We start from the raw sequence: 26,099 nt of genomic DNA, 5'->3' as shown, positions 1-26,099 counted from the left end.
GTTTATCAATAATTGTTAATAGGGAGAATTATGAATATATATTTGGAAACAAAGTACACAGAAAGAGGGCTTTGATAGATATTGAAGGACAAACAAAAACATTTGTAGCAAGATTCTTGCAGAATACAGTGAACCGAGAAGTACCGTAGTCTTACGTCACCGAAAGAAAAAGAAAGAAAGAAAAAAACATTCGTATAAGGTAGTAAAACTCCATGCGGGCTTAGCCAACCGGCATTCGACTCCTCCAACCAATGGCACTTGAGCAGTTCTTGCATTGTGTTCTCGCACTCTGGCACCTTGTCCATTTATGCTGGAACCAGGAAAAGTAGTTGGTAGTATTCGCTTTCAGCATTTCTCTATCAGTTGTTGAGGTGTTCGCATCGTAAAGGCCAAGGCCAGTGATTTGCTCAGAGTGTATTTTGCTTGGGACAATCCATCGAACGTGATACCTTCTTCAGTAACTCTCTCAACCCAAGCCGGCTGTGCGGTGTGATCGCATTGGAATAGACACTCATCTCAAATCAACACAGTAACACAAGAGAATCTACAACAGCGGTGGAAGACCGAATCCAAGGTCAATCTCGTCTACTGCAACAACTCTTGAGGTACGTGATATATTTGTTTTCTCCCTTACAAATGATGCGGAAGTGAGTAAAACTCGCGTAAGCCTTATGTAACTTGGTGCTCTACGGCAGTGCGTGTCGCAATCGATCCAGGTACCCTAAGTTTCGTTAACAATTGACGAAAATAAAATGTGCTTAAACTAAAATTCGATTTAAGAACAGAAGTTTATTTTCTGTTAAAATCGACAATTATTCGAATTCGTTCCCAATTATGCACTAGTGCACACAAATCTCAAAGTGCAGGATAAGTTACAGAAATCTCAAAGAAATAGCCAATTGTTACATCAAATCTCAATCATCGAACTTATCGTCAAAATAAGTTTCTATCATACACTCTTACTCTGTACTACATGTCAAAACACGAAGTTTGGAAGTACCCATTTATGCCATGATACACTTTATTCTGAACTAAGAAATTTCTTGCTTGGTGTGGGAAATCCGGGTTCGATTCCTGGCTGAGCTCATGCGGTTCGGATTCCACGTTAAACCGTAGGTCCCTCTCATATAGCATCACTGCTAAAAGGGGCGTTAAACTCAAAATCAACTCAACTCAAATTTCTTGCTTTTGCAAATGACATCGTTCAATTGTATAAGACCAAGAAATACACTAAAATGTATCAACATGAAATATGTTTATGCATATATTTAGTATGTATGAATTTGACAATATGTGAATTTACGAAATTCCTTGCTTTTAAAACTCATCTTTTTTGACGTGCCACTAGAATCAACTATACGTTCGATGTGTATTTTGAAAGGAACAAATTTAATACTGCAATAAAATTAATTATTTCATTTTTTTAAAACGAAACGACTATCATAATACAATATTTCAAGCAAGTGTGTGATAAAAGAAAAAAAAATAATCTACTCAAGTAAGTTTTAACTATTGTATCAAGCAATATACACTAACACAATCTGCAGTGTATATATCATATTTATTTATTTTTATTTTATTTGAGAAGAACACAGCAGGAAATTCTACGCAATTACAGTGTTCATATCAGAGTTACATACAGAAGAGCTGTAATATATTTGCAAAATCTATCTTGACTCATACCATGTATATCCAGAACATTTTTATATTTACTCAGTTTGTTGTACACTGCACCCATCCTTCACGTTCGTGACTGTTTTACTACATTTGTTCGAGATTTCTTTATAATGAAAGAAATGTCTATTGCCCACACGCAGTTTTTCCATTGGGTACCCTGAGATGAAAAGTAGGGACCAAAGTCTTACTATTTAATTTGTTATTTAATATTTTGTACAAGAATACCATGTCATTTAACATTCTTCTGTGATTAAGAGATATTGTGTTAAAATTTTCATTAAGCGAACTACTATTATCATATCTGGAGAAGGTGTCTCTTCTTTTGTGCACCAGAAACCGTAGAAATTTATTTTGAACTCTTTCAACTCTAATAGAGTCTTTCTTCGTATGAGGGTTCCATATCATAAGAGGCTATTCTAATTTTGATCTAACAAATGAAAAAATATAATTTCAGTGTAGAATTCGACTTACTAAATTCCCTTCCCATTTTTAAAATAAATCCAAGATTCCTGTTTGCGTTATTTACAATTTGATTTATATGATGCTCAAACGAGAGTTTCTACCATATATAATGCCCAGATCTTTGATAGTTCCTCCTTTATTTGTTTGCTATCTATCTTTAATGGAAATTTAAAAACGTTCCGCTTCTTAGTGAAGGACACGGTTTTGTATTTACCTGTATTTATGTTTAACAAATTGAGTTTGCACCTCTTATTTACTCTGTTTAGATCTTCCTGCAAACTAACATCGTAATGTTCTGTTATGATTCTCCTAGAGTGGTTTATGTGAAGTTTTCTATAATCATAAGTGATATCTATATTTCGTGATATAAACATATTTCGAGATTCATTTGAAACGGTTTACGATCGTATTTCATTCACATTTCGGAACTCTTCATTACTTCCCAAATTAGCAAATATGGTGCTGTCAAATGTTTGCAAAATCTAGTGCATTACGTTATATAAGAGAAAAGAATCAGAGCACATTTAATCTTCAAAGCGTACGGCTTCTTCACAGGTAATAATACTCCATTTATTGATACATTAGTGATAATCAATTATCTTCATACACTTCTGTGACTGGCATAATAGCTTAATTTACATATTTATTTACTGTCCCTACAAAGTGATTTTTGGATCAAAAGATCCAATATATTTCAATCATTTTTTCTTGTAAGCCTTATATCTGGAGAACTTCATAATGTGTAGTCAAACCCAAACAATAAGTTAACTCAGTATAATGTGCTTATTCCGTAGAAAATACGAAAACTCGTTTTTCTCGGGGTTCTCTCGTTTCCTCCCACTTTCTTCATTCCACCATCTCACTCATCTCTCATCATCACCGTCTCCTTTAGCCTAACCGGCATAACCGTGGGACATAACACTTAAAGATTTCATTTTTTTTTTCGATTTAGGGACCATTCAAAAATTTGGTGGTCCCTGATCCAAAAACTATGGCAAAGAACGCAATCTTTTGATCCATTTTTGGTTTTCCTAAAAAAAAAACAAATATATTTTCATTCTTTGATGCTTCCATTCTAATATCAATGCTCTATTCAATGCTCTACAAAGCATTTTGTATAACATTCTGGGTCAGTCATGATCACGAAGAATGAAAAACAAATATTGTATTCAAATAGTCGTTCAAAGAGCACTAGATTTCCCTCATTCCCATATTATCTGAATAAAAAAAAAATCGGCAATTTTTGGCATTCAGTTAAAATTTTCGAACTGACGACAAATCTTAATTTTCGACCCTTTCTTCGACTAAAATCTTTTATGGACATATACCGTATTTACTCGAATATAAGCACCAGTAATATTTTGAGAATCCCTTTGATGTATGGATAAGAATCCTTGTACGACCCCAGAAAGACGTACGTAGTGCCTCTATATCACTCATCAGATTAAACAGAAACATTACCGGTAACCGAGGGTAGTAATGCATTGGTTAATTTTTATAACAGTGCAACATAAAGTTCATCGTATGTCCATGAATAAATACGAAAGAGTCAATAAGTGTGGCTATTGATTAACCGTAAATTTTGTGTACTGGTTCTCACGTTGTAAAGTTATTGTTATTATAAGCCATTAACATTGCATTACATATGCCATTAAGATATTTTACATTTATCGTAAAAAATACAAACAAAAACACCAACAATAAAGTAAGCTTAAGAAAAAAATAATTAAACAGCAACTATGCGATATAGGTGTCCCCCAAGAATTTTAGGCTAAAAAGTTTGAACAAGAATTTTAGGAATGATAAAAAAAAAATGGATCAAAAGATTATGATTTTGGCCAAGAACTTTATGAATGATCCCCCCCCCCCAAAAAAAAAAGTAGCAAAAGATTGCGATCTTGGCCAATAATTAGTTTTTGGACCAGGGACCACAAAATTATTGAACGGTCCCCTAAATTTAGTTTTCGTATTTTCTTTTTACGGAATAAGCACATCGTACTGAGTTAAGTGATAGTTTGGGTTTGGCTACGTTGTATGTATAGTTCTCCAGATATAAGGCCTACAAGAATATTTTATATAATATTCTGTACACTATCTGAAATATATTGGATCTTTTGACCCCTCCCAAAAAAAAAAAAAGGGGCGTTTGTACTCGAGTAAGTACAGTAATTAGAATTCTGGCCATTAAGTATGAAGAATTTCGGGCTTGATCCAAAATAAATGTGATTCGAATTTAAATTACACTGTAGGTCCTCATATTGGCTCCGTACTGAGAGAAAAAAAAAAGTGTTAAATTCCAAACAGCTATTCAAACAATCAGGCGTTCTTCGGTCTTACGACTTGAGTAATTGAATTCTTACGACATTTACGGTGGAACTCGGCTATAACCACACCAAAGGGACCTGTAGTTATAAAAGATTATCGTTGTAACCAAGATGTGTAATATCAGTACCCAACATCGAAGGTAGGAATTATTAAGTATTTGAGCACTTGATCAAGCCCATATTACAGAATCGTTCTAGATACGTTATATACAAGTTTGATGTATTTGTGGGTATCGTATTAAACATAGTGTAAAACACTTGCTTTATGAAAAAAAATACTTGTTTCCGTTGAATATTTGACGCAATACAGAGTGTCACAGAAACCGATGTTCTTGTCACCCAAGTTCAACTGTATTTAAAGATATAAATTGACAGTTGCTCGTTAAAATCTTGAATTTAAAACCGAACACTTGTCAGAGCAAAACGTATACTGTGATAAGTTTTATTACATTTTTGTCATAGTGAACTTTACTACTTCCACAACTACGTGTGAATGTGTTTGTTACGCTTAGTTAAGACTGCATAACATGACATGATACAACGTGACTTATGCATAGGTCTATCCGGAAATAACAAAAAATAACAGTAGTTACTGGATACAAACTACTTACACGACGGAAGAAAATAGTGTGTAAATAATAACTACAATAATTACTAATTTATCACTTTTAACCATCTTTTATAACCACATATGATAAAGTAATTATCAACTAATTTTGTCTTGAACTCAAAATTTTAGTTTTCGCTTTCGCACACGGAAATCATTCTTTATTAAGTTCATAGGAATTCTTTGAACAGTTAAATCGATTCAATTTTGTATAAAATCGATATTTTACTCCTGCAATCTAATAAACTACTCCGCATGGAACTGAAACCGCCTTAAGGGGAAAATAATAATGAACACGCAAACTAACTGCTCTCTTGACATTTTTCAAAATCATAAAATTAAGAAGTGCATTTTCAAGGAACTTAAAAAGTTCGTTATTGAATTCTGTGTCTGTGTGTCTGTTATTTGCAAATATTTCAATTTTGAGCCGCCCATTCGACAGACCATTAAAAATTATCTGAGAAAGTGATGGAACTTTTTCGTGTCACACTTACTGTTCCGAGATATTCCGATTTCGGAAGATTTAAGGAGTCATATCTCGGGAACTGTAAGTCATAGAGAGATGATATTTTGCGAATTTTTCAATTTTTATCTCTCCATTTTGAGCATGTCTTCGTAAAACAGCATATCGTAGAACGTTTTACCATAACTCTTAAACAAAACATGTGAAAATTTAGTACTCAAGAAAATTATAAATGGATAGATAATTTTAAAAAGGGTTTAATGAGTATACTAATAAAGTACATAGAACAATTGGTATACAAGTTAATAATAAAAATTAGTTTTTTTTAACTTTGTCCTTGCAATGCTCTTAGAGCATTCTGAACTAGTTTTAAAATCCATAATGTATTCGTTTTAAGGCACAAACTTCTCTTCTTACCACACAGCGCATTAGCAATAAATTTGACACACTGGAACTCAACTTAACTTTCAATATTAGAAATGTTATATACTTGATCTTTAATATTTAGTAAAATAATTATTTAAGTAAAAGTGCCCACTCATATGTCAGGATAATTCCTTGTGGCCTGAAGGTGGACTGAAGGAGAGGCTGCATACACATATATGAGGTTTTATGTGGTTTTATGTTTTTTTTTTTTTTTTTTTAACGCATACAGGAATGTAATCAACATTATACTCTGGCTACCATTCCCCCAGGTCTCCATGGGTACCCATTTAACAGAAGATGAGAGAACCTCTGAGCCAGGGCGCCGATTTCTCTGTAAATTTGGGGGGGGGGGGGAGGCATTCAGATACAGAAAGTATATATGAAGATTTTAAGACAAATTGCATTCAAATTATGCTAAATATTGTAAATTTATAAATACAATGATAGGGCCCAGATGAGCTTTGGGGGGCGGGGACTTTCGGCCCCCTTCCCAGAATCGGCGCATTTTCCTTTGAGTTACATTAGCATGAAAGCATACTAAGGGAATAAATTCACATCTCACCACTCACCACAATCGAACCAGGTTTCCTGACTACGACCTATTGGTTTTTAAATTAATGACACAGCCAGTATGAGTATGTTCGAATCAAAGAAAAGGAATAAATTTAGTTTTCGGCTGAAAAACACTGCAAATATGTTCCTTATCCCATCCCATATTACATATTATATAAAGCTTCCCAAGAATTCTATATATTAACATCAACAGAACAACTTTGTTTATTTACTTTTTATTGCATTAGTTTGATAAAACTCTAATCATTTCAATAACATTTATAAAGTACATGAAATCCTTGAAAAAATCTAATGGACCAGGCCAAATATATGTATAGAGTAGGCATAATACATTCTAAGGAAATATACTTGTGTATGTTTAAACAAGGAAAATGCATTTGCATCATAAAAATAAAATTGTGATCGCATATACATGTAACATATATAGAGACAAATTTTTCAATGTAAAATCTTCAGTTGATAATATTAAATGTTCGGTAGAAAATCAAATTTCATATTACACTGCATATTCCTCCGACATAATTCACTCTGAATTTTTAGCACGAAAATGACGGATTGTTGACAGAGGGTTATTTTAGCATTGCATCATCAAAAGGCATACTTAAAAGGAAAAGTTATCAAAGACGTAATGTAACACTGTTTGATGGGAAGCCACCACCTGTACTTCCGAAGACAACACTGCGAAAAAGAAAGTTCAAGGACAGAAGAACTTTCACCGGAAACATGTCTCATGCTCTGCTCACACTCAGTTTATGTTGATCCATATCTTTCAAGTTCACTGCAATCGCAAACACTGTTACTCACTCATTATTATCGCATACATTACGCTAGACGCAATTCTCGCTTCTTCCCAACAAAAGAAAAAAATGGAGAATTCTACACAAAAGGAACAAAAGAAAACGACAGCTGACATAACACAAGAATTTATCTATTTAATTCTTTTTACTAGCGGAAATATGAATTAAGGTAGTTAGGTATTGATTTGGAAGATAAGAATAGCATTTTCATATGTAATACATATTTGCTTTATTTTAATTTTAGTTTAACTAAACTTTAGTCCTTGGTGCTTTATATTCTTAAGATAATCTATGAGCTTAATTAAAGTTTAGTACTTGATGTTCTATATTGTTAAGAGAACTATAAGCTTAACTAAATTTTTGTTCTTAATGCTCTATATTGTTAAGAGAATCTACAAGCTTAACTAAACTTTAGTTCTTAATGCTCTATATTGTTAAAAGAGCCTATGAGCTTAATTAAATTTTAGTTCTTGATGCTCTATATTGTTAAAAGAGTTTATGAGCTTAATTAAATTTTAGTTCTTGATGTTCTATATTGTTAAAAGAATCTATGAGCTTAATTAAACTTTAGTTCTTAATATTGTATATTGTTAAAAGAATCTATGAGCTTAATTAAACTTTAGTTTTTGATGTTCTACATTGTTAAGAGAACTATAAGCTTAACTAAACTTTAGTTCTTGATGTTCTATATTGTTAAGAGAACTATAAGCTTAACTAAATTTTAGTTCTTAATGCTCTATATTGTTAAGAGAATCTATAAGCTTAACGCTCTTTAGTTCTTAATGCTCTATATTGTTAAGAGTCTAAGAGCTTAATTAAATTTTAGTTCTTAATGTTCTATAGTGTTAAAAGAATCTATGAGCTTAATTAAACTTTAGTTCTTGATGCTCTATCTTATTCAAAGAATCTATAAGCTTAATTAAACTTTAGTTCTTGATGCTGTATTTTATTATTATTGATACTCTATATTGTTAAGATAATAGAGCGCCCTGACCTCTGGTGACACTCCTAATTATCCTTCCGAAATACATTGATACCAAAATTATCTCCATAGTTTAATTAGAGGCTGAGCTTTTAAGGTTTAAAGCCTTGACGCAGGAGTTGCGTCCTTCTGTGTTTAAAAATTAATTCGCTTTCTCGCATTTTCTCGAAAATTCCGCATAAGTATTTGCACTCACGCATACAATTTTCCTAAGATCATTTGTTTGTTTTCGTTAAATGTAAACAATATTGTAAATTATTTATTAATTCTCCACCTGCTGCCTTCGCTACTGTTCCAACACAACCGTTAAATTCTGAGTTTGTGGAATTATTCATATCACGGATTTTACTTCCTGCTCTTTCGTCTTCAATCACATGAAAGCAAATATTAGCTGATCTCGCTTCCTTTCTTGTATTGAAAAGAACTAAGGGAATGCCTAGGTAACGTTCAAAAGTTTATCCACCTGTCTGCTTAACTAACTATATACGTATAGCCTTCCCTGGAACAATGGCTCCCCGTTCCCACTCCTCCAGATCATATCATCCAAAAGAATTATGACTCAACAGTCACGAGACGGACGCCATTGTTAAATGAAAAAAGGCGGATGTTCACTCACATACAACCCATCCCCATGTGCAGAGTTCATAAGGTAAAATAATGAAATTTTTGCAAATACGAATCATAATACCAGATACAAATTGAACAAAATACTCTTAGCTTTTACGGAAAAAGATGTGTTTACAGATTAAAATCTTCGGGTTTAACGTCCCACGATTATGCTCTTTAGGCTAATGGAGACGGCTGATCAAGGCAAGTGAATGATGGAAGAATTGGTGGAATGTGAAAGTGGGAGGAAACAGGAGTACCCCGAGAAAATCTAAGGAAACGATGTTTTCTACCATAAATTTACTTGGCCGGGGATCGAACCAGAGGTAAGGGCTCTACCACTGAGCCACCGTGCCCCCATGTTTACAGATGAGACATATACAAATCAATAGATCTTTTTGGACTAAACGAAATGATACACGATTTAGGATTTAGATTTCTGGGGTTACGGCAGCTACGACCATTTACGGCCCGTCACTTGGCCGGGGATCGAACCAGAGGTAAGGGCTCTACCACTGAGCCACCGTGCCCCCATGTTTACAGATGAGACATATACAAATCAATAGATCTTTTTGGACTAAACGAAATGATACACGATTTAGGATTTAGATTTCTGGGCTTTCGGCAGCTACGACCATTTACGGCCCGTCACTTATAAGGAATGATGTTCCTCGGCGATCACACTATCCGGAGAAAGGGAAGGAAGCGGCTGGGACCTATAATTCAGGTACCACCCCGGCATTTGCCTAATGTGAATAAGCAAAACCCGAAAAAAAACTCTTTTTTACACTTTTTCGACCCAGTGCCCCCACCGAAAATCGAACCCAGGACCACTCGCACCAAAGGCGAGTGCATGAGCGACCACGCTACGCGGGGGCACACGAAATGATATAAGTAAGTAGTATCCGAGAAAAAAAATACTTTGTTAATAAAAAACTGACGCTGTAAGAGAAACATGTTACTGAATGAAATGAAAGTGATCCTGAAATAATGCCATCATTAAGTTCTTCATTATGATACTAGCAAAGAAGACAATATACACTATGGTTAACTAGATATAGCACAAATAATACATGAAATGTCTACGTAAAAATGCATAGAAATACAATGGTATCAGTATACACACCAACATGAAGAAAATTTAATGCTGGATACAAATCAAGTTACAGAATTTACTTACATCTTCCGTAATGGAAAATATTTAACAAAACGTGCGTGTGAAAGGAAACAAAAATTACACATCATGACATAAATGTTAACCACAAATTACAAGTTATGATACAGATGTTAATTTATCAAGTGTACGGTATCCCGAAAGATTAATGTCAAATACCTGTTATGAAAAATTAAGAACCATAACGTTATTTCATGCAATTGCCATGTCATAATACCTTTTGTAAAAATGTCCTTGTCAATGTGAACTGTTCCTTTATTCAATAATTTAATTACAGTAGAACCTCTTTCGTCCGAGCTCGGCTGGTCCGCCACTCCGGTTCACTGATCGTGCTCAAGCCGAAACACATATCTATAAGTGATTTTTTAATATTTTTTTACTATAGGCTTACATAGTAAATACTGTACATACAGTATACATTGCTCTTTACAATAATAATATGAGTTTTTGTGAATTTTTTTTCGCAATGATTTTACTATAGAGAACAAAATAGTAATTCTTGAGTTCAGAGATTATTTATTTCACTGTATACATAAATCCGTATTTTTTCTGTATTTTCTGATAATCCGACCTCTTTTGCATTCCAGCCATACCCCCAGTCACAAAGATGACGGATTAGAGGGGTTCTACTGTAGTTTGAGCAGCATTAATTGACTAATAAACAGCTTCAATGACGAATAGATTAGCTTTTATTCGAAACGTCAGCGAAATGAATATAACTAAGTATATTTTTTTTAAAAAATCAACTAGGCTCCAAACCATATTTCAAAAGGCATGGAAGTGACTATATATATAGAAATGGAAGTGAATATGTTGGTAATTTAATAACTCTTGAACCACCCAACCGATCTCGATCAAATTTTCAACATACACGAAGTTCGGACCTGGGATGATTTTTATCATTTCACTTTGACGGTGCAACTTAGGGGAAGTGGTATATATATATATATATATATATATATATATATATATATATATATATATATATATATATATATATATATATATATATATATATACACTGTATATGAAAATGATGGAAAATGACCGATATTTCTGTCGAATCCATAGTTTTCGAGGTCGCTGAAATGAACAGTGGCACTTCCAATGGCGTTTAAATCCCAATTCAGCCCCGCAACTTGGGTTAGGGGGACGGGTATATATATATATATATAACAATTTACATACTTGTAGTATACTACTGTAAAAATAAGTTTACGTAATACTTCCCCCAAAAATAAGAAATTTTCACTTTTCAGGAAGCAAGAGCTTGTAAAATTATTAAAAGTCAAAAACAAAAACAAATTCAAAAATAAATACAACAGGTAAAAGGCCAAACAAAATATATAAACGAGTAGCAAAATAAACAAGGGAAGGAATAACTAATAGAGGCTTTGTTCACATTAAATTGTTGTTCAATATTCATAATCATAGTAATATCACTATTCAAAAACGATAATGAGTAAAGCTGTTTTACCTTCTCAATTTATTCCATAAGTTAAACCTTTAATTTTGTTATAAATAAAAACAACCAGACAAGGAGTTGAATTATTTAAAAACTTGGGAGTAATAGTCTTTTACAAAATACAAAACAATATAGTGAGTATTAAGTACCTCTGATTATACATGACCCTAAAGGGGATGATAGATTAAATGTAAGATGATTATTATGGAGGACCCGTTGGAATGACAATAACGGAAGAATCCCAAGAAAAGATACAATTACTATACAATAAAGAAACCGCCCAGCAGATTTTTCTGAACTGAATCATAACACTAACCTTACCATGCCAATGTGTTTATCCGAAAGAAATCATTTCGAGATTCACTGTTACTTTCATTCTCGGTCATTCTTATATATATATGTATATAAACGCCGAACTCACGTATTCATTACTCCATAACTAACAGTAAACAAGGGGACGAGCTCAGTGGTAGAGAACTCAGCTCTGGTATGAAGGGTCCCTGGTTCGATCCAAAGCCACATCAGTTTGTGATGGTGGTGGATTTTCTCGCGGTTCTCCTGTATTCTCTTCCTATCAACTGTTTCAAAATTTCATTGTTCATCCATCTCCTCTAGTCTACAGGGCATAAACATTGGATGTAAACTACAGATTTCAACATTACATAAAACGTAAATCATAACAAGGAATTCTAGCACTCACATATACTGCAGCAGGGTCCCACATATGGAAGGAAGGCAACACAACAAACGTCGGGGGATTCGCCCTTTGAGGGACCCGTGAAAAATATTTTTTAAGATTTTTTTATGCAATTTTTTTTTTTTTTAAAGATTAGGCTGAGAAAGTTTGAGAGCCCACACAAAATATTGTCTGGAGGCCTAGATTTATCGAAATTTCAGGGAAATTTAATAAACGGAACGCAAAACTTGTTTATCAAAACTTGTTTCAGGCTTAATATATATATATATATATATATATATATATATATATATATATATATATATATATATATATATATATATATATATATATATATATATATATATATATATATATATATTTCTTTTCAGACAGTTTCGTTGTTATTGGGAACTGTCAAAGCAGTGGCAGCTCTCAAAATGATCTCGCTGGGACTGTACATATTGGCACTCTACACTTACACATATCATTTATTTACAGTTATGGTTTATGAATTACGAATTAGGATTTCTAGGCTTTCAGCAACTATGGCCATGTTAGGCCGGAGGGATGATGACCCTTGGCGAGCAGAATATCCGAGGAAAGGGCAGGACGGAAGCGACTTCGGATCTGCATGTTAGGTACTATCCCGGCATTTGCCTAGGATACGAATGAGGAAAACCCAGGAAAAAGCTTACTCAGGATAGCTAGCCTGAAAAAGCTTTTGCACCTTTTCGACCGAGTCTCCACTGGGAATCGAATCCGGGACTATACTTCGTTCAAAATAAGAAACGAATTGACATAGAGTAAGACGTGTTACTCTGTTACCACGTCATGAGTATCCGCTAAGGCGTCCTCTATAACTTTACCCTCTCTAATAAAAAAAGAGTTATGGAGGACATTTCAGCGGGATAATTCATTATGTAACAACAAGGTAGCAATCTTTCTCTAAATGTCAATTCCTTTCTTATTTTGAACAGAGTATAGTTACGGTTACGATGTTGTCTATCACCAACTCATGTTCGTCCCCTTCTTACCGATGTGAGCGCTCTGTCACTGTCTCCCCCTCCCTTTCTACTGCTAAAATCAAACGTCTTCCATCGATAGGTACAAGAACCGCTATGATGTATCGACCCAAATTTAAATTCAAATACTACTTGTACCCAGTATACAGTAAATGGATTCAACAAGACATCTTGGAGACTATGCATAATCACATATTAACTTTTAAACAAGGAAAAATCGCTTCTTAAAGCGGCAATATACAGAGAACACATTTGTGCAAATCACGAAGTGTGACTCCGATAGCGGTATATTGATATTTTTAAACTGCACTCGTCACTGTGTTTGTCTACATGGATTAAACCCATTGCATCAAGTACCATTCAACCACGATTTCAAGAGGTGATTAGGACGCTGCATATATGTTTGCATTTCCTCGTCATCGCCATTAATTGTCAATAGTTGTAGGTTAACTAAATACTTGTAACGTTGGAAATTGTTGCGAAAGATCTATCCTTAGTTGAAAGTGTTTCATTTAATCTCTGGAAGTGGTTTGCCCGATTGTCCTGGTATAGATACCTAAGTTTTGAGTTCATATCTAATACTGCTTAATAAGGACCTTATTTTTGGTCATATATTTATTCGTAAGTTTTTGTAAGCACGAGGTTTAAAAACAGAGTTGAAATCGGACTCTTACAGCAGCTAACAGCGTTTGTATTATCTTGTCTAACTGTTCTCTCCAAAGGCAGGTAGCACAACTAACTAACTCTATGGTTTATCGAACCCGGAGGTTCAATGCCGCGTTCTCAAAAGTTCTCCATTGCTTCTGCCCCTAGCCAACTGGATCTAGTTTCTATTTTGTGTTAGTATTTCTGCAAGATCCATCTTAATACTGTCCTCCCATCTGTGACTAGCAACTCCTAATGGACGTTTTCCGTTTGGGTTTCCAGTTAAAACTTTGAAAGTGTTCCTACTTTCTTTCATTCTAGGTACATGACCTGCCCACCTGAGCCTCCTAGACTTGATGACCCTAACAATGTTTGGTAAACCATATAAATTATGTAGTTCCTCATTATGAAGTTTTCGCTTTTCCCCATTCCCCTTTCTTTTGAGTTCGAATATTCGTCTTAGGATTTTATTCTCAAATACTTTCTGTCTACGTTCTTCACTCAGAGTAAGCAACCATGTTTCACAACCATACAGAACAACAGGCATAATTATCGTTTTATATATTTTAAGCTCCAAATTTCTCGACAGAATTTGCGGCGACAGAAGATTTTGAAAAAAATGAAATGAAATCTTTAGTTTTACGTCCCACGGTTATGCCGGTTAGGCTAAAGGAGACGGTGATGATGAGTAATGAATGAAATGGTGGAATGAAGAAAGTGGGAGGAAACGGGAGAACCCCGAGAAAACCCACGCACACGGTGTTTGTCCACCACAAAGTTCACTTCGCGGGGGCTGGGATCGAACCCGGGACCCCAAGCACCAGAGGTGAACGCTCTACCACTGAGCCACCGCGGCCCCCAACAGAAGATTTTGAATGAATAAAAATACGAATTCCCTGCTTTTAATCGACATTTAATTTCTCCGGGATATTTGAAAGTATCCATTTCATCGAAACTATAATTTGATACTTTAACGCACCCAGACCTTGTAGTATTATGTTGACGGTGAGCTTCCATGTATTTAGTTTTTTAAAAATATTTATTTCTAAACTTATGTCCCTATTATATTAATAAAGCAGGGGTCAAACTAATATGATATTTTTTTAGGCGGATACTAATTATGTTCCGAAAGTCTATTCAAACGGTTTAGCCATTTTCCTGACCCCAGAATCATATGCTGTTTTCGATTATTTTTACACGTCATCCCCTTCCCATTCTCCTCCTCTGAGTGTTAGGTGTGTCTTACCCCTACAGTGTCTTTTTTTAAAAAATATTATAGTTTATTTGTGTATAAAGTTCGGTTGAAATTACTCATAGCGTACTAGATTTAAGCAGGAACATACATATATAAATACGTTTACATATATAGAATGTAAACAAAAAAATATTTAACCTCTTTCGTCATTTTTAATTCCTATACACGTTAACAAACTCTCTTTAAATTAGTGTCTGACAAAACAGACCAAAATTAGAGCTAAACGAAAAAAAAAAATTCCTCGTCCATAGTTGATTCCCTCCTTTTTTAAGATACTGACTTAGACGCCTCTATACCTGGATCACTTTGTTAATATCTCTGTAGTACAAGACAAAATCCAGATACAACAGGTACCTTTCCTTGAACTTTTTTTTTTCTTTTTTAAGGAACTAGATATATATAAATGAAAGAAATTTCCGTGTAGCCGATCCAAGATCGGTCACAGAGACCACGAAAAGCGCCATTTGTTAAGTTGGTGGACTCGAGCACGACTACAATGGTTCGATAAGCCCAGAAACCCCGTTGTTATTGTAAGGTTATCTGTTTGACGGCAGTCGCGTACCGTTGCTCCGGCTCTTTAAGTGCCAAATTCTTGTCATTCTAAAGGATTTTTTTTTGGTCCATTGTTTTTTTTTCCTTGTCCTCTTTACTCCACTTGGTTTTATGTATATATATTTAACCTCGCGATGAATATTCCTTTAGATAAATGAAGGATTAATTGTCTCTGCATTTGACTTATCATCTGTCCATTAATACTAGCTTTAACAAAATATAACAACTGTCTCGTTCATGATCAGAATGCATTGTTGGTATGTTGTGTTATTACATATGCTTCTTATGCTATCTAAGTAGATCACATAACAGGATTTCTACTGACTCTTCTTTTAATCTGTAAGTTTTTGCATACGTTTATGCATGAGTACACTGCAGGGACGGCTTTAGGATTTTAATTTTGGGTAGACCCTCCCTCGCTTACGGATACATTGATTATTACTTTTACAGTAGTGGTTGATGCTATTTGTTAAATAATTATCTACCAATAATTTAAATAATGTAAAATATATTTACTCTTTATTATATCTTTTAGCATTTATGTATTTTTCAAAATTTTTGGGTAGCCCCGTGCCTACCCGGCCTACCCACTAATTACTCTTTTAGTTGTTTCCTTAAAATTGTAAGATAATATATTTTTTGCTAAACATTTTTAGCTAAAGTGAATACCTTTCGGGGGTTCAAATTGAATTATAGTGTGTCTCTGGCACCAAGTACCCCTCCCCCCGTTGGTAGGAGATGTGACTGACATTTAGAAGTGTCACTTCTAGATGACGGAATAGTTTTACTCTTACACTCTTTTCTCTATGTTGTTGTTATTGTTGTCTTGTTTTTCCTTTCTTTTGTTAGCATGTCCCTGTGTAAAATGGCAAAGTTATGCAGTATGTGGGAATTTGTTTAATAAATAAATAAATAGCTGTTAGTCTTATTTCATGTACTGTTCACTACAGTCACTGTAGATTTTGGAGAGTTTCTAATTAGTTTCTTTAGTGAGATATATTTAATCTTAAGAGTCTTCATCCCGCGAAATTAAAATACCGCTAATTTTACAGTAATTATGTGATATCTTCAAATAGATAGAAGATAATCGAAATGTGGAACAAGAGCGCCCTAGACAATATTATTTTACATGAGAAACCGTTATCACGACTCACTTATCTGCTTTCGATTTCGGCGCCATTTTGAAAATCGGCATTTATTTTCGCGTTTCTAAACAGCTGAAAACGGAAAGCCACTAGGTGACTTGTGATAACGGTACCTCACGCAAAATAATATTGTCTAGGACGCTCTTGTTCCATATTTCAATTATCTTTTATCTATTTGAAGATATCACATAATTACTGTAAAATTAGCGGTATTTTAATTTCGTCGGGAAGAAGACTCTTAACAGAAGGATACAAAATGAACCCTCCTTTGGTAGTTCACGTTACAAAAAAAAAAAAAAAAAAAAAAAAAATACCTAGGTAGTGCGAGGATTAATACCGGTGGCTTCAAAAAACAATTAAAATCGCTTTCTAATAATTTTTTTACTCGCTACTGACAGTGAGTGTAACGTCAGTTCGGTAAGCTAATCGTAAACAAAGCCTCTTTCCAGTTAGGTATAGTCTGAAAGTAAACACTCCAGATTCACTTAAGCCTATCAGATGCGCACGTTCACAGCATCACACTAAGAATGCAATAACAGGGAAACTCTAATGCGTGCATTGTAATGTTTTTAGTGACCATTGGAAGCAAAAGAAAGGTCGTCGTCGTATATATAGGCAAAGTAAACTACTTAAGCCTGATGATTGATTTTTGTTGAAAGCGTTTCGTTGCGCATGCGTCACACAAATTTCAGTCATGAAGGCAATTTCATGATCCCAAAGTAAACTCAATACATTTTACAATGCTCACTGCATTAGACAATGAATGGTCAAATTTGCAACCGTCTTAAAAACATGTCACTTGGAAAGCGAAAAATTCGTCACACACAGGGCCAAACATAAGACTTTGTACAACCTACGTCACACTTGTTTTTCAACTTAACACTTCAACTGTCTGGCTAATTCACGGCTTCGAGATACCACTTTACAGGCTAAAATGTTAAAGAAAGGAAAAATTGATCCCAAAACAACCAAGAAATTGGTTTAACTCATCGGGTATTCTTCTCTAATACCCTCTGAATAGATTTCCAGTAAAGATAGATAATAATAACAATATATATACACACAATGCCTTTTGCAATTAAAAAAAAAAACTATGTGTAACCACATCCAAAGTTTATTCTAATAAGAAAACTAACATAAAGCAGATTTTCTTTCCCATTACCGTGAATTATTCAGAAGAAATACACGCAATAAAAAAGTTCACAATAGTTAATGCAAGTCAGTCTTAACTGCAGAAGTTTTTGAAAAGTATTCTAGTTTTTAAAACATATTTATATCTTTTCAGTGACCAAATAAGAATATATATATATATATATATATATATATATATATATATATATATATATATATATATATATATATATATATATATATATATATATATATATATATATATCATTAACAGTGTGTTCTGATACCATTCGGAAATACCTATCCTAAATATATACAAGTTTAGGAGGGCTATTTCAAGAACACTATTTAGAGTTTGGTTCTGGAGAACTCTATCGATGTTACGGAAATATATACGTATATTTTTATTTGGTCACTAAAAGGACAAAATTATACACGGTGGGCACAAAGTCGCTTTTCCCAATACGTGAAGAAAAACTAGTTATAAAACTTTCATACATCAACAATGTTTTGTGTTGTGTAGATTTTTCTACAAGTCATGATGCCCCTCCTGTTAGCCTGCTCCCAAAATTATAACTACACAGAAAAAAATCCGTTCTCCGGACAGCGGTATATTGTACAAATATACGGAATCCTCTTGCTTACTATAGAAATCAGTACGGAGCATACGTTTCCGTATGCTACATAGGTATTGCCCTTAGATGTTACATCATGCCGTTGCAGGATGTCCGACATCTAACAGTTTTCCGTATATCACATGCATAAACTTACGTTAACTTCGTCAGCTATATGTTATATACGTCGATTTGTATGTGAGATCCTGACCGCCTACATTATTTCATACGGAAAGTACGTATAGATGAACACTTATACAGAAAGTATTATAAAACATGCGTTTTCAGTTATACGTCTGCTGTACGTTAAGTCCAAAAACTACAGGAATTACGCATGTAACCTATCTTTTTAAGTACGCCACCTACATTTTTTTTTCTCAGTGTAGTGTGCTCATTTCTGCACATAGGGTGCCTATGTCCTTCATGGACTGGTTACATGGGAACATTACAGTGTAGACAATTTGTCATAGACAAAGGACAGCTCGACATATAAAGGGCCCCGTTACCTTCAATAGCTTAGGGCCTGTTCAAATTTAAATCCGGGTCTGATTCTAAGTATACATCCATAAAATATCCTATATTTACCAAAAACATACCAAAACAATTCTAAAAATAAAATTACAAAATATATATATTAACTATTATGGACCACCAATGAACAATATCAACTCTAAATAGAATAATATACGATATAATAGAACGTTATATGCGCTGGAATTTCAGAAAATTATCGCCGGGGGAATTTTCAATATATGAGAAGCGAAAAGTAGTATATTGTACAATGAAAATACACAATAGCCACATTGATCATGTCTAGAGATATGATCCCAGGAGAGAATTTCGTGGCTCCGTTGAGACCCACTCGTGCCATCCATGAAATCATTACTGGGTACAAGAACGTATTAATAAAATAATTTTCTGATGTCATTACAGACTTTAGTATTTCTTTCTACGTAACGATAAACGATTTAATGAGTCAGCGATGTTATATAGAACAGAAAAAAATGCGTAATCAAAAATTGAAAGATACAACTATTGACTTAACCTAATGCAATGCAAAAGAGGTTAAGATTTGCAGATACCGTAGTTTCTTCTGAATTTTTGTTACACTTTTTTGTTATTATTATTATTCCAAAATCAATTGTTTACTCACAGTTACTTGGCACGTGGAAAGAAAACGGATTTCATTTCGATCACGTAATAGGTTATAACGTTCTGCCAACAATTCCTGTCTATTTGGTCAACAATTGCAAATAACTTTTGGTGCGCTTCAGTTAACAGATTCACACTTTTATGGAAGATTTTTTTTCTTGTTTTTGAAAAAAAAAAAATTAAAATTGGTTTTGCTTCAGTGATGGTCAGGTATAATTATTTGTAGTTGGTTAACATTTCTATTGGTTTTGACATCAAGCGTCCACTAGGAAGATATGGAACGGACTGTGAGAATACGAACGGATCATTGACCGACCGGAAGAGAGAGAGACATCTGATGCGTATTTTTGCTCTTCTATTTTTTAAAATTTTTTTTGATCAATTCTGAAATTGCTTTAATATTTATACTTACCTAATACTTTATATAGTAAGTTGACTGAAGACTTGATATGTTTGAATACTCTGTGTGTGTATATATATAAAGAAAAAACAGATCAAAGGCATGTGAAGATATAACAGGACGAACTGGGCTTAACAATGAGAAGACGTCAAAGGAAAAACGGAAGTTTTACACTTGAGTATAGAAATTAAAGTGGGAAGAACACGGCTACACACTTCCCTTCCTTTCTTAAACCCTAAAAATGTGTTTACATTTCATTCTTGCATGCCAAGCCGAGCGGCGCAACGGTATATTTCTTCATTTGTAAAAGAGTGCGTACACATACATATACAGCCATTTCCTGACAAGATTTACATTACGGTCTCTCTCTTTGGCAGTTGGTTTTGCTGTCATCAGTCTTCGAGTTATTTCTGAACAATAACTATATTCTTTCTGTCGTATTTGCGGTATTCGTATGTATGTGTATTGCTTGTGTACATAGTAGACAATTGATGGAACGGCAATAAAAGAAATTACCAACTAGAAAAACAAACAAACGCTTAATGTGAGAATGTAATGATGCAAACAAAAACAACTTTTTTTTTTTTTTGCTTTTCTCTCTTTTTTTTAGCCGACCAACAATGTGTTAACTGACGCCGTAAAAAACAGAAAAGTGATGCTAGGCTTATAAGCGAGGGAAAAAAAAATAGAAAATGATCTTGTTTGACGTAAACAGTAGTACATACTTAATAGTAATAGTAGTACTAATAGTAGTTGTTTAAAAGTAGTAGCTGTCAGCATACGAGAAATAAAGGAGGAGCTAGCCATTGCACTTTCAATACCGTTCCATGACCTTGCGGGAGATACTGAATAAACCAAACTTAGCCGTGATGGAATGCCTTTTTCCTTCATTGGAGCTTCGCGCGTACTGATTATATATATATATATATATATATATATATATATATATATATATATATATATATATATATATATATATATATATATATATATTGATCATCATCTTTGATGATGTGTGAACAATGCTGTCAAAAGTAACTCTTATTTTTCCTTCGTGTTTTGTTACGCTTTCTTGCCGATCAATTTTACTTATCAAAGGAACTCGCTAGCGGCAGATCTTTCTTTTAATTTTAAGAAGGAAGAATTCCGACAATGAAAAAAAAAGCAGAGATCCAATGTAGATCCTTGTGGAACTCCTTTCAATACTCTCAATTTTAATAAAGCAATTTGTTACATTTTTTATATTTATACTCTTTTATTCTAGTTTATTTTTAACAAAAAAGAGAGAAAAACTAAAGATTCTAATCAGAAGATATGGGGTTCGATTATAGTCATAAGATAGTTAGTGCTAGTGCTATCAGTGTAATGGTAGTGCTATTATGAGGAGGTCGCTTCACTTCCAGAACATATTTTTTTTATTGGCATTTAGATAGCGATGTCATCCCTTAAGAGTCTTCAGTACGTTCCCTACGATAGGAATCACAGAGAACCACGGTGGCTCAGTGATGGAGTGCCTATCGGGGTGCGTGCGGTCCCTGATTCATTCCCCAACCAAGTAAGTTTGTGGTGGACATTTTGTCCATGGGTTTTCTCGGGGTACTCCCTTTCCTTCCACATTCGCATTCACCAATTCTTCCACACCATTCACTTGCCTTAATCATCCGTCTCCCTTACTCCTAATCATGGGATATTAAAATGTAAAATATCATTTCATTATTTCGACAGGTGAACCGCGGTCGCTCAGCGGTAGTGTTCACCTCTGGTGCATGGGGTCCTTGGTTCGGTCGCAGCTCGCGTCAAGTGAACTTTGTGGTGGACAAACACCGTGTGCGTGGATTGTCTCGGGGTTCTCCCGTTTTCTTCCACTTTCTTCATTCTACCATTGCATTCATTTCTCACCATCACCATCTCCTTTAGCCTAGCCGGCATAACCGTAGGACGTAAAACTTATAAGATTTGTTTTTTGTTTAAATTTCGACAGGTATCATAGCAAAATCGGTAAGGAACAGCGAGGAATGCTTCCTCTTAATGGATCTAGCGTTCCAGGAATATATTCGAATAAGGAACAGCGAGGAATGTTTTCCCTTAATGGATCCAGCGTCCCAGAAATATATTCTGGTAAGGAATAACAAGGGATGTTTTCTCTTAATGGATCCAGCATTCCAGACACATATTTCGGTAAGGAATAACGAGAAATGTTCTCTATTAATGGATCCAGCATCCCAGACTTATATTCCGGTAAGAAATAACAAGGATGTTTTCTCTTAATGGATCCAGTACCCTAGACATATATTTCGGTAAGAAATAACGAGGAATGTTTTCTGTTAATTCATCCAGCATTCAAGACATATTCAGGTAAGGAATAAGAGGAATGTTTTCTCTTAATGGATCCAGCATCCCAGACATATATTCCGGTAAGGAATAATGAGGAATATTTTCCCTTAATGGATCCAGCGTCCCAAGAATATATTCCATCTCCATCTTTTACCTCTCTATTAAAACCGGAAGTAGCAGTATCTAGCGTTTCCGGCTTCATCACTGACTTGTATGCAGCATTAACGGTAATATTAGATAGCGAGAAGTGGTTTGTTCATACAGATTCCGTGATGCAACAACAGATTCCATATTTATATTTCTCTCTGTACTAAAATCTGAAGCGTAATACTTCCAGGAGATGACAGAGAAGGTTTTCTCGTCTCGTCTAGTAAATTTCGAAGAAATCTCGTCTCGTCTCGATTCTCGAAAAGCTTTTCTCGTCTCGTTTTAAAAATGTTTTTTATCTCATTCCTCTTGAGCAAAATGAACGCTATGATTTTCAACGAACTTACTGATGAAGTTCGTTACTGAATTCTCTAACGTATGTGTGTGTATGTGTCTGTTATTTACGAATTTTTCAGTTTCGAGCCCTCCATTCGATTGAGCATCAAAAACTACCTGAAAAAAAATGGAAATTTTCCGTCACTCTTATCGTTCCCGAGATATTGGCCCAAAAAGTTCCGATTTCGGGAGATTTAAGGAGCCATATCTCGGGAACCGTAACTCATAAGAGGGATGATATTGGTATTGATCAATATCTAAGATGATGGTAAACATCTTATTATCAAATAGCAACCGGTGGCCACTAACCAACTGGCCACCGTTTCTCAGATATTGGCCGAAAAAGTTCCGCTTTCTAGAGATTTAGGGAGCCATATCTCGGGAACCCTAAGTCATAGAAAGGTGATATTTTTCGAATTTTTCAATTTTGAACCCTTCATTTTGAGTATGTGTCTTCGTAAAACAACATATCATAGAACGTTTTAACAGAACTCTTAAACAAAACATGTCTAAAAATTTAGTTCTTAAGAAAATTATAAATAGACAGATATATTACAAGAATTATTTAATGAGTATAATAATAAAGTACATAGAACAATTAGTATAAAGCCTGTAGAAGTTAATAAGAAAAATTAATTATTTTTAAGTTCGTTCTGGCAATGCTCTTGGAGCATTCTCAACTGGCTTTTATACTATAAATGGATAGATATATTACAAGAATTGTTTAATGAGTATAATAATAAAGTACATAGAACAATTGGTATTAAGCCTGTGGAAGTTAATAAGAAAATCAGTTCTTTTTAAGTTCGCTCTGGCAATGCTCTTGGAGCATTCTTAATTACTGTTTTCTTTTTTAATTTCAAAATGAAAACAAAACAAAATGAAATGAAAACTTCCGGTTTTCAATTTGAAAGAAATGTTACTCAGTGCACACACATAAGAAAAGAAAATTCTCAAATACAAGACTTTTTTCTCGATTTTGAACCACTTTTAACAGTGTATCTTCATGAAGCTATGTTCTATCTTTTTCAGGACAAAATTTGCAGGTTTTACTTATCAGTTGATGTGCTAGGCCGAAAAGTTATTGTGTGTATATATATATATATATATATATATATATATATATATATATATATATATATATATATCCCACGTAAACGAATATACGTGATCCATTACCATCTACATGTATGACAAAAATCATATAATATATTTGCAAGCCATTCTTTTGTGAATTTTCCATTCCGCCGAAGCTCTACCCTGCAGGCAGAGGACAACACCTACAAAAATTGCACAACTGAAGATTATTTGGTGACATTTTAAGAACTCGAAACAAGGCCATGAGTTTGTTCCCACAGAATTTAAAATATATATATATTCCGTGTGCTTAAACCGTTTACTGACCATAAAACATTTGTATCTTCTCCGTATACACACAAAGGTAAAAGATGATTACATTTTGACATTCATATGTATTTTGTATATTTTATTTCTTTTCTTCGAGGCCAACTATAAACAGTTATTTCATTTTATTTATTTCCTACGCCTTTTCCATATGATTGAACTATGAACGAAAGGAATAGGAACCATACCTGTATGATGTTTTTTTTTTTTTTTTTTTAACTACTTTCGTCCTTACATGTGTTCTCCCCTATTATAAGTATAGCACAAAGGGCATTAGAATTTGATGAACCAACCAAACCCATATTCACGAAGAAATTAAGTGTCGATTAAAAGCAGGGAATTCGTGTTATTATTCAGTTGAAAATATTTTGTCGTCGCGAATTCAGTCGAGGAATTTAAAGCTTAAAATATATTAAACTATAACCATGCCTGTTGTTCTGTATGGTTGCGAAATATGGTCGCTTACTCTGAGGGATAAACGTAGATTGACAGTATTTGAGAACAAGATCCTGAGACGAATATTCGGACCCAAGAGGAACGGGAATGGGGAATGGCGGAAACTTCATAACGAGGAACTGCATAGTTTATACCGGTTACCAAACACTGTTAGGGTCATCAAGTCTAGGAGGCTCAGGTAGATAGGTCATATAGCAAGGATGGAAGAAAGTAAGGACGGTTTCAAAGTTCTAACTGGAAATTTAATTGGAAAACGATCATTAGGGATCTAGGCACAGATGGAGGACAATATTAACATAAACCTCGTAGAAATAGGAATCCAAAGTAGAAATTGGGTCCAATTGGCTAAAGATAAAAGTCGATTTAAAACTTTTGTGAATGCGGCATTGAACCTCTGGGTTCCATAGGTCATAGAGTTAGTTACTTAGTTTAATAAGGTAGGGCTAAAAAGTCCATGTACAAAGATTTATATAAGAGATGGTCTTCCCCTGCCTTCTCTGGTCTCCGATATTATTTAGAGAGATGACGCGTTGTAAGGGAGCAGCTGATGCTCTCGAGTAACAACTCGAAGAAGTGCTGTAAAATTAGAATAATCCACTATTCCAATTATGAATTCTTCGGATATTTCTTATACTAATAAAATCGTTACTAAAATAATTGTTAATGTAATTATTCGGATAAGCAATAACTATTTAATTAAGGAATAGTTTTTTTTTTTCGAAAATTGAAAACGAGTACGCGGACATTTGAAGAATACCAGAAAAATATTTGAATACTTATTCTAAAAATTTGATGAATGTTTTCAGTTTTACGCACCACGCTTATGCGTTGTAGGGTAAAGGAGATGGATCAGTGGCTCAGTGGCTCGGTGGCTCAGTGGTAGAGCGTTCACCTCTGGTGCTTGGGGTCCTGGGTTCGATCCCAGCCCCCGCCAAGTGGAATTTGTGGTGGACAAACACTGTGTGCGTGGGTTTTCTCGGGGTTCTCCCGTTTCCTCCCACTTTCATCATTCCACCATTTCATTCATTACTCATCATCACCGTCTCCTTTAGCCTAACCGGCATAACCGCGGGACGTAAAACTCACAAGATTTTTCATTCAGGATGGCTGGCCTGAAAAAGCTTTTTACACTTTTGCGACCGAGTGGACCCAGCGGGAACCAAGCTAAAGTAAATTCTTATTGGAGTCTAATAATTTTCTAAATCTTTTACGTGAATCTCGTTTGAAATTTGTAAAGCTTTTAAGTTTATGTTTACATGATTTTAACAAAA

At 34.4% G+C, this 26,099-nt stretch overlaps 1 protein-coding gene across 1 annotated transcript in view; it reads left to right on the top strand.

The window, feature by feature from the left end:
- Positions 1-309: 309 nt before the first annotated feature.
- LOC145684456 (uncharacterized) overlaps positions 310-26,099 on the top strand; it is a 173,502-nt gene continuing 147,712 nt past the window's right edge. Inside the window, exon 1 of the mRNA XM_081756865.1 lies at positions 310-605. The gene's annotated coding sequence lies outside the window, so the exon portion shown is untranslated. The remainder of the gene's footprint in view (positions 606-26,099) is intronic.

The sequence above is a fragment of the Thermobia domestica genome, chromosome 4 (assembly GCF_964235325.1).
Source record: "Thermobia domestica chromosome 4, izTheDome1.hap1.1, whole genome shotgun sequence".
Lineage (NCBI taxonomy): Eukaryota > Metazoa > Arthropoda > Insecta > Zygentoma > Lepismatidae > Thermobia > Thermobia domestica.
This window is presented reverse-complemented; position numbering and strand designations above follow the sequence as displayed.